The sequence below is a fragment of the Pezoporus flaviventris genome, unplaced genomic scaffold (assembly GCF_033815535.1).
Source record: "Pezoporus flaviventris isolate CSIRO_AGI_PZ_B2104156 unplaced genomic scaffold, CSIRO_AGI_Pfla_v1 ptg000005l, whole genome shotgun sequence".
NCBI lineage: Eukaryota > Metazoa > Chordata > Aves > Psittaciformes > Psittacidae > Pezoporus > Pezoporus flaviventris.
The window spans coordinates 10,402,060-10,411,874 of record NW_026892553.1 but is presented as its reverse complement, the minus strand read 5'-3'; the positions used below and the strand labels follow the sequence as shown (position 1 = coordinate 10,411,874).

The window sequence follows — 9,815 nt, the reverse complement described above, 5'->3', positions numbered from 1 at the left end:
CTGTCCTTCTATTTCCCCCTCCCCCCTCTCAGATGTTGTTTTGGAGATGAAAAGAGACTTCCTTAGAAATTGTTTCCTTTCCATCTCAGTTCCTTTCTAATTGGAGATAGCTCAGTTGTAGGATACTTCAGGAAGGATATAAAACTAGAGTCAGAAACTTGAGATTCCCCATGCCTTTATTTCCCCACTTAACCAACCACTACAACACTGAACCATCTTCTAGGCTTAGCTCATTATATGGAAGTATTGTTATGAAAAGTTATATTACTCCGGTATCATTGTCATTTTATGACAACTCTTGGTGCAAGGTTTTCTTGCCTCTCCTAAAGCAGGATTGAATAAATACACAGCCCTTCTAGATGGATTTTCCTCAGGTAGTAAACCTAGACTTTCTGTACCAGAACATCCAAAGCACCAACTATCTCCTAAGAAAGGACCAGAACAACTAGACAGATGAGAAGCAATAGCAGATTCAAGCCTCTGTGCACATATAACTGGGACAAAGAGCCACATGAGTAAGGATTACACATGCATGCATAATAATATGTTCACCCAGCGATTACTGTGGAGAAAGCACTGCCCATCGAGATCTGCATTAGCTACTGTTCATGAACACAAAGCATTTACATTCTGCCTTATTGATGAACAGGACTGGAACAACCTTTCTTTAAGGATAAAAAAAATAAATCACTGCAGAGTACAAAAAAGCATATGCTGAGGTATGATTGACAGCCGCCATAATGGACTGTCATGTCAAAAGAACTGCCTTGCTAATTCTCTTACATAATGAGCTAGATGCTAGGCTCGCCTTGCAAGTTTGATTGTGCACCCTTCCATCAATCTTCCCGACATCTTGGCATCTAAAATACAGCAAAACCACTTAACAAGGGCTCTTTAAACAGGCAAGAGGAGGGATGTCTCAGTGTATTAAATGTGATGGGGAGGTTGCTATGGCAAAATTTGAGCATGTGAACATTGCAGTGCAGAATTCCACACTGGTGGCTAGAACCGAGGCTAGCCATGCCTCCAGGTTCTGTATGTGTACTTGGACTGCATTATTTAAGGAGCAGAAGGAATATGGTTCTGGTGCCACTTTCATGGTAGGAAAAAAAGTTCCTTTGTCTAATCCTTTTGTGTGTGTGTGTGTATGTGTGTGCAGATCCCTGGGGTGTTGATGAGGAGTATCCAAAATGGACTGTATGCTGTCTCTGCAGCTTTCAAATGTGGGGCTCCATCCCCCAGACTCCTTCAGTAACTAAGACAGGAAACATATATGCATTTCTCTTTCTCTCCCCCCCCCCCCCCCCTTTCATCTGGTTGTCACAGCTACATGATGCTGCCAGTTGCAATCACAGCTCAACAGCATTGGTAGGCAACTCTGGTAGCTTCATTTATTGAATCGAGAATTGCCATGTAGGTGTCGATTATCTGCCCTAGAGTTCTGACGGTTATAGCTTTAACTATTGGCACTTCCTTCATTACCAGCTCTCTGACTTCCCACTTTGTTTACTAAATTTATAATCCACAGAGCCCCTTCAGCTGTGAACTCCTCCCTCCCAGGCAATTGTAGATAAATTGCCAGCTCCACCCTAGGGCCCTGTAGTGGAGGGGGATTGAAGTGCACATCAGAGAGTGAAGTTTTGTGTATAAGCATTTATAAGGATTTACTGTTCTCTGGGTTATTTCACATTTTCCTTTTAGGAGAAGTTCCATGGGAAAGCTGCTGGGTTCCCCAGCTCCACACTGACATTTCTTAGATGTATTTTGTTCCTCTTTTGTTGTTACTCATTTATAGAGCTGTTGAATGGTTAGGATTGGAAAGGACCTTAAAGATGATCACAAAGACACCAAAATGGGTAACATACTACAACCTAGCTCATATCTCAACTGTAACTGAGCACCTCATACATACAGAAGCCACCACCCTTATACCTGCTATTTTATCCAGGGACTTTTTGAGCTGTTTATTGAGGGATATTATTGTTTCTGCTTGTTCCCTATTTCTTTCTATTTCTTCTTGCTCATACATACCAGTTTTAATTATCATTTATTCCACACTCCCTACATCTGCCTTTTCCTGTTGGTCAAGAGGCAACATTCCGCTCCACAAAGAATCAGTTTTTGCATGCATGATTCCATTGTTCTCACTTTGCAAAATCAAACTGTTTGTTAGACAGGTCCTGGTCTGAGTGAACACAAAAGCTGATCTAACTCTTCAGTATGACCCTCACAAGTAGTTATTTTCAGCCTCTCCTATGTTTCCCTCTTTCTTGCACTGGGCTGGTTTTAATTTCCAGAGATTCAACACCAGAACCTTCTCTATGTTTTTAAGCATATTTAACAGGACTCAACTTCCTGCAACTTGGAAATATTTTCTTAAGGCACCCCAGCAGCTCCAAAGATAACCCCCCCTTCTATGCATTGCAGCTCTAGTAATAACAGCGCCAACTCTAGCAATAACTCATACAGCCAACCTCCACGCTATTCACAGTCAGATGCAAGCTACAGAGAAACAACCTGGTACCTGAAGCATCACTTCCCTTCTCAAAAACTTGCAGTACAATGTTTCTTTTACTGGAGTTTCTTACTCACCTTGTGCTCTCTCTCTTCTTTGCCATTCCAAACTCCTTCAATACTCTGGATTACTTATAGCTCCTAAGCTCTTCCTCTTATCCAGCCTTTCCCTCACCTTTGCACACCTGCAGCCTCTTTCCCACACAGTACCTAATAAGCCTCAAAAGCTGTGCTTCCCTGCAGGGTCCTCCCTAATTTGTCACAGTTGTTGCTAAATTGAAGCCTTGAATGTTCAACTGGTAGATGTCCATCAATGTATTTAAAAGGCTGCATCTTATAAGCTTGTTGTGGTAGAGGTGAGTTTTGAAGGTATGAATAGATATAGGAATGTTATTAAATCTATTTTTTTATCATAAAGCTTTGTTAGCAGTCCATTGTTTCCTTAGCATCTCTGATAAACTTTTTTTCCAGTATCTCTGTATAAATTTTTCAAAGCTGTATGTCTGTTTTGGTCACACACTTCAGTTCACTTATGAACACATTCACATTATCAGCAAATCATCTTCTTTGGTAATACATTCATCCTCTGGGATCCTGAATCCTGCTCCAGATAATCCTGTATACAACAGAAGTCTTGCCCATCCTGCAGATATCAGGTCTATATAGGTGAGATATTTGCATAGGCACTGAGGGTGGAGTATGGGGTGCAGAGAGTATTTATGTAATGAAAGTATGTGTCAAGGACTCTGTTCAGCTCCTGATTCTATCTATCACAGGCTTTCCTGGTGATCTTGGACACCTTGCTTTATTCCTATATGACTCAACTTCTTAGCTGTAAAATAACGAAGATAATAATCTGTTTGGAATGACCAGTGCTCATAAAGTTGTGGGGAAAGAGCCATAGACAGGTAAGCAGGTAGAAAGATAAAAAGATCTTTCACTCCCATAGGTTGGAGTGGGGTTTTTTTGACCTACCCCTCTTCAGAGTACTTGAAAGTGAAAAAAGGATTATCTTTCTCAGTGGGCCAGACAGACTCAGTGAGAGCATTTACCTGGTTTCTAGAGTATCTCTCATTTCCATTGTCATTCAGGGAATTTTTTACTTTCTGCCCCCACCTTGTGTATCTGCTCTACTCCTAGCTCTGTTATCCTGAGTTCAAAAGCATTTCCACTCTCACTATTCAGATGGGTTTGTGTCTCAGAACTCCAGACATCAGCAGTATATGACTTGTACATGACATTTAATATATTTTACATGTACATTTGCTCTGTGAGGCCTTTAACATTGCTTCTAGTACGAGCAGTCTCTTAAGAGAAAAAAGACTTTCATGGCTATCTTGTTTTGTATTAGCATGTAAAACTACCTCTCTACTTTCTTGCATTCTGTGGTTTCTTCTATGACAGTGCAGATTAATGGATGTGTTTTTTATTTCTTGGAAAGGTCTAATCATAGCATGGGAAGAGACAAGAAGCCAGCAAGAATCCTCTGATCAGTCAACTCTCCCTAGATCAAATGCTGTTTGGGAACATCTGCCTTGAAGATACCAGGTGTTCATAAAAAAATACCAGTAATAAAGTGCTTATATGTCAAATATTTGCAGGCATGTTTAAAAGTTTGTAACAATCATTCTTTTTAATGTAACTAGGTTATAAGTTTAAGCTGAAACTAACATTCATAAGCCAAAGCTAGTGTGCATCTGCTTCTGTGGTTGGTATGACAGGATGGTCCAAGTACAGCCATGAGCACATTATAACATTTGATATTTTAATCAAATCCCATTTTAAGGTGTGATGTGTTTTACTCTGCTAAAGGTCATTTTAGTTACAGTAGCATTATGGGTTTTCAATAAAACATTTTAAATGCCAGTTATATAACTGCTTTTAACATTTAACAGCCACATTGGTTACATGACCTGAGACAAAGGATATTTTCTCAGCACTTTGAGATATTATGGCTAAATAATCCTTATGGGAACGTTCGGTTTCATAATGGCCTCAGGTCATCCCATATTATGTGGCATAGCTTTTTTTTTTTTCACCAAAACAGTAATTGCTAATGAAGCCAATGGTGATGGAAGTTCAATGACATGGCAGAGGATAGAGGCTGTAGTCAGTAATAGCAGCAGACTCTGGCCAGTAGGAGTTTATCAGCACTATTCAAGGACATGTTGATGCAGCAGTAAGGAATGAATGCACACTGGTCTGTGTCAGTGCTGTGCCATGTGTTAAAGAAAAATAACTCAGGTAAACACAAGTTCTTTCCTCCCCTGCATCTCCAAAGCACTGCATCATTAAAATACGATCTATCATAGGACATAAGATATATAGAATATAATATAGTACATATAAGATATAGTTTCAGGACATCATACCCAGGTGTATGAGGGCACACATAGAGTTATACAACTCAATACCTATCCTTTAGTTGTGGGACAAGGGGATGCTGTGAGATGAACAAGCTCCATTTGATGTACAAGAGACTCATGACAGAGCTTACTATTGAGGGTGGACAGCTATTTCCTGTTAGGTTCTCTATAGAAAAATACCACTGGAGCAGCATCTTCAGCTGTAGCATCTCTCCTGCCAGCACTCCCAGACTGTGGATCTTATTCTTAGACCAGCAACCTTTTTGACTCCGAAATGAGACTCCATGTTGCAGATCATCGCGAGCCAGTCAAAAGGACAGACTTTTCTCTCGTATTTTTCTTATCTCTACCTTCAGATTTTGGGTTCTTGTGGTTAAAGCCACCTCTTCATGTGTGATCCTGAACTGTGTAGCACAGCTGGGTTTGGCAGGAGGTTCTAGCCATGCTTGTAGGCTTCTGCCTCCTCCCATCAAAGTAAGAAGTTCTTGTCTGGCAAATCATTGCCAAAAGCCAAAAAATATCTTTAAAAAGCAAGATTTCTTAAGCCTCCTTTCTTTAAAATAGAAAGAAAATCTTTGTTTCAGAAATGAAATAAAAATGGTCTATCATGTGTTTTCTCCTGCTTTGAGCAGGGGATACTAGATGTCCAGCCTAGATTACTCTAAGAAAATGTATATGTTTCTTGAAAAGTGATATAAGCAAAAGACATGGTGACAATCCTTTTTCACAGCTCACAGGCATCATGTCTTTCTCAGTGACTGCAGGTTGTAATGAAACTAAGAAGTTGCTGTGTTTCAGAATAATATCTTCCACAGCCAATTTTACCATGAGCCAATGAAATAAATGTTTCCAAAGTGAACAGCTGGCATCTCTTTTCATAAAAGATTCCCTTTTAGAACACTATTTCCAAACAATATTACAGTGGCTCCATTCACGTAGCTATAGTTAAGACTGTGTCAATACTTCTCTTATAAATCTTGTTTTTCAAGGGCTTATAGCTTTACAGCTAAGCCATAATTAGCTGGGATATGAGTTACAGCACAAGAGTTTAGTCTGTCTGTGAGAACATTTTTGCTAATATTAATAAAATCAGTTTTAAATCATAGAAGAGTAAAACATAGTGCTGTATATGCATAAAAAGGATTCTTTAACATTAAACAGCTATGATTTATGAAAGGGGATTTTGACAAGTGATTAGAATATAACATGATCTCAATTTCTTTTTGTCCTTTTAAAACAAAAAAAGAGAAAAAAAAATCGCTATAGAAACAGTTTGAGAAACACAGAAATTCAAAATTAGAGTGTACAGTTTCTTCTTAATTTATGCTGTTATGAAGAACAGACACAATGATCTCATTAAAAGGCACAGGATCAACCAAATCTCATATTCCATGGCTTTTTTCAGTTCTTACTTTGCTGCCATGTAAGCATAGTTTTCAGTATCTGATATCATTCTGTTTGAGCATTTTATGACAATACCAATTTGCACCCTGCCTGTGGTTTTACGGTCACTTCAGTCTCAGCCATTAGCCCATCTTTCTGCACTCCCTGTTTCCATTGCCATTCTTAATTACAATGCAACTCAAACACCTCCTATTTCCAGTCATTCCAGTCATACTAAACTACTCCACTGTGAGCCCAGCTCACCCTTTTACCATGAGTCAGCTCTCATTTCTGTTCATGGAGCTTTCCTGATGGCATCAGGATTTCATGTCAAGGAGAGCTGTATTTAGTTCACTCACTGTGTATCTTAATGGCAACATCTGGATATCCCAAAAGAGCTAATGAAGTCCCATTAAATGAAGCCAAGTAATTGATGTCTTTATGCAGAAACTAATTTGTTCATAAAACCTTGCCCTTTGTATCATAAATTGTTCTGGAAAAATACATACAATGACAAAATGGAAAAGAAATGCCAATGTTAGTTAACTCAAAATGTCTTTTTCTAGTAGGTATAAACTGTAACAAAAGAAATAAATGTGACAATGTGGAAAGCCAGTAGCTCAGCAAAGCCCTGGCTGCTTTCCAGGAACTTTCTTCCTTCACTTTACCCCTCCCCAGCTCTACTCCTCCCTGGTTTTGCTTTGGACTTCAGTCTCCTCCTCTATCCTGTGACAATTTCCCTGTCTGAGTCCTACAACAACCCTAAACCCTTGCTTTTCCTAACCTTTAAGTTTCTAGATTTATCTGTCCCACAATGACTGTATTTGAAAGATTCCTTTTCATGCAGACCTTGGGCTCCTGTGCAAACTGCTGGGTGCTCATTTGAAAACAAATCAAATGAATTTGTTTTCAATTCAAAAAATTCAAAAAGAATCATCCAGAAGAGCAGGCTGTATGTGTGACAGACCCACCTGAGACCAGCACAGATTCAGAAAACCATATATTGATGTCAAAACTTTTATCATGGCCAGCAAAATAATGGTTCAAGAAAATCAAGGATCTCTTTTGGCAGTGCCACTGGTTCTGTTTCTAACTCTTGTGTTCCTGTTGCCATCCCTCTGAGACTTCTTATCATAAGAAAGCCCAGCTGTCTTACTAGATCTCAAGCACAAAAGGAAGTCTAGCTCATGTTTTCTTCTAACTTTTCTCTCTTCTCCCTGCCATTCAACTGAGCCAGTGTGCTCCCAAAGACTTTTTTGGCTCTAAAAGACCAAGAAAGAAATAGTGGGAGAAGAAATAGTGAGGCAATACTTCCAGTCACATATGGGGTGGGTATAGCCAAGGACCTCATTCACAGACATCTAGAACTGACCCTCTGCATCAGTAAAATTGCATGATGCTCCTTTCACTTTCTTCCCTGTGCTATGTAGGCACTGTCAGTGTTTTCCTCCTTCTTCCCTTACCGGTTAGTTCTTCCTACACCCTGAATTTGGTAACATAATCTTTGTTAAGATAGAAGACTTTTCTTAAGAAGAACGATCATCGGCGTGATTTGGAAAGATGCCTATTTCAGCTTAATATGTTATCTCCAGTGATGCTGAACAGGGCAAAAGGATAGACTTTCACCTTGGCATTACAACACTGTGGAAACAAACACAAATCTTTAACACTGGAGTGCAAACAGCAGCCACAGAGCTCTCCTTGTTATCCTTGCTGACTGATCTGTATGATAATTGCAGACTAGGATGACTGTATCCCTCTCAAACCAGAGTTAACCACATTATACAGTCAGAAGCCTTACTGAATTCTGTGGCCATCACCCTGCACAAAAACATGAAGTTAAAATTGTTTCTTCAAATTCAAATGGGATCAATACCTCTCAAGAGACAGATGGGATTTTCTTTTCTACACTGAAAAAAAAGAATCAGTGTCTGGAGTTCTGGCTCAAAGTATTCATTCAGCACAGAACAACACCAGGAGAAAATCAGAGTGGGCACCTGCTCTTTTCCTTGATCAGCCCTGGATCTTAGAATTTGATGTTTCATATAAAGGGAGCTTGCTGTTGCTCTTGCATGCTGCTTCTTAAACCTACACAGTCTGGCTCAGGCAAGAAGGGTATGTTTATTCTTTTTTGGACCTTTTTCATTTTTACTTCTAGCTGAATCCTCTGGGTCAATTGTATCTGCAGGGATGGGAGAGGAATTTAATTGCTTTTACTTCCTACCTTCATCTCAGGGTGACCAGTCCATTAATAATGCACAGGAAGCAACTAGGAAATGCATGGTAGATTAGGGATTAATTGATATTTGGAAATATTTCAATCCACATTTGAAAGAAAAGGTTATGGACTGTAGCCCAGCTCTAGTTACTATGTGTATTTGATTATTATTTCTTACAGTCCTTCTGGTTTTAGATCTGTTTTCCCCTTTCATTGGTCAAGCAAGCTTTTACAAAAATTTCTTTGTATTCTTGCTAGAGATATTTGTTACACTTCTGATACATGCCACCCAATACCAAATAAATACATACATTTGTCTGCATTTTCCAGTAAATATGTTTTTTTCTGCACTGATACCACCCACATTTCTGTTATGAACAATTTGACTTTCCAAAACATTATTGATTTCTGTGTTCGGGAATTACAAGATTAATAGCTTTAGAGGCAGAAGTTCTTCAATCCTTTCACCAAATAGGTGCTTCAATGCAAGCTTGCTTCAATGCCTGCTGATGTGCTTCAGCACATCGCTTTTAGCAAGAAACACGAGCCAGGCATTCCTGAAATAAACAAGGCACTAAAATGCAGGAAACATGGGTAATTTCAATGATGTCAGGGCAGGAAGATATGATTTAGTTGGTTTAAAAATGACAAGCTTGACACCTCAATTTGTTTTGCCTGTGTTGCCCCTCAGAAATGATAATGACTTCAGTAACTTCTTTAGCAGTTTTAAAGGCTGCAGAACAACAAATACTGACACCCATAAAACCAGTAACTACTGTTAGCAGAACTCGACTCTAGCTGTTGGGAGCAAGAGCCAATGTGAAAAGAACAGAAGACTCAAAAGAAAAGTTACATTAGATCCTTTTAAGACCTTGAGAAATTTCCCATCTTTTCCCAGTGCCAGTTGCATTAAAAATAGACTAAAGTTAGGAATATAACATAAATATCCAGTTACAAGCACTTTGATAATGTTAGGTGAATCGGACAAAGACCTTTTGAGGACCCCTGGTGTTACAGCAGCTTTTATGATGGTATTGGAATTTGAGAGTAATGGAATCATATGAGAAGCTAAAGTCAGACAATTTGGAAATGATTCAAGGCTACTAAATGCACACCGCAGAGACATTGACGGTTGTAAAATCTGAGTGGCCATCTCCATTTACTATTAAAATGTCAAAGGAGAAGTGCATTTCATGTGTTGTACTGTGAAGTAGTTGGGATAATAATCATGGAAACAAGTTCTTTTCTAATAAACTGACACTCTGGAAGCAGAGCTAGGCTGGTTACAAAAGTCTGTTAAGATACAGTATGTGAGTACAGAAACAGTGATGATG

The 9,815-nt window shown here is 39.2% G+C and overlaps 1 long non-coding RNA gene across 1 annotated transcript in view; it reads left to right on the top strand.

The window, feature by feature from the left end:
* Window positions 1-980: 980 nt before the first annotated feature.
* The window catches only part of LOC133265443 (uncharacterized), a 48,937-nt gene continuing 40,102 nt past the window's right edge, over window positions 981-9,815 (top strand). The window contains exon 1 of the long non-coding RNA XR_009741957.1: window positions 981-1,100. This is a non-coding gene — a long non-coding RNA (uncharacterized LOC133265443). The remainder of the gene's footprint in view (window positions 1,101-9,815) is intronic.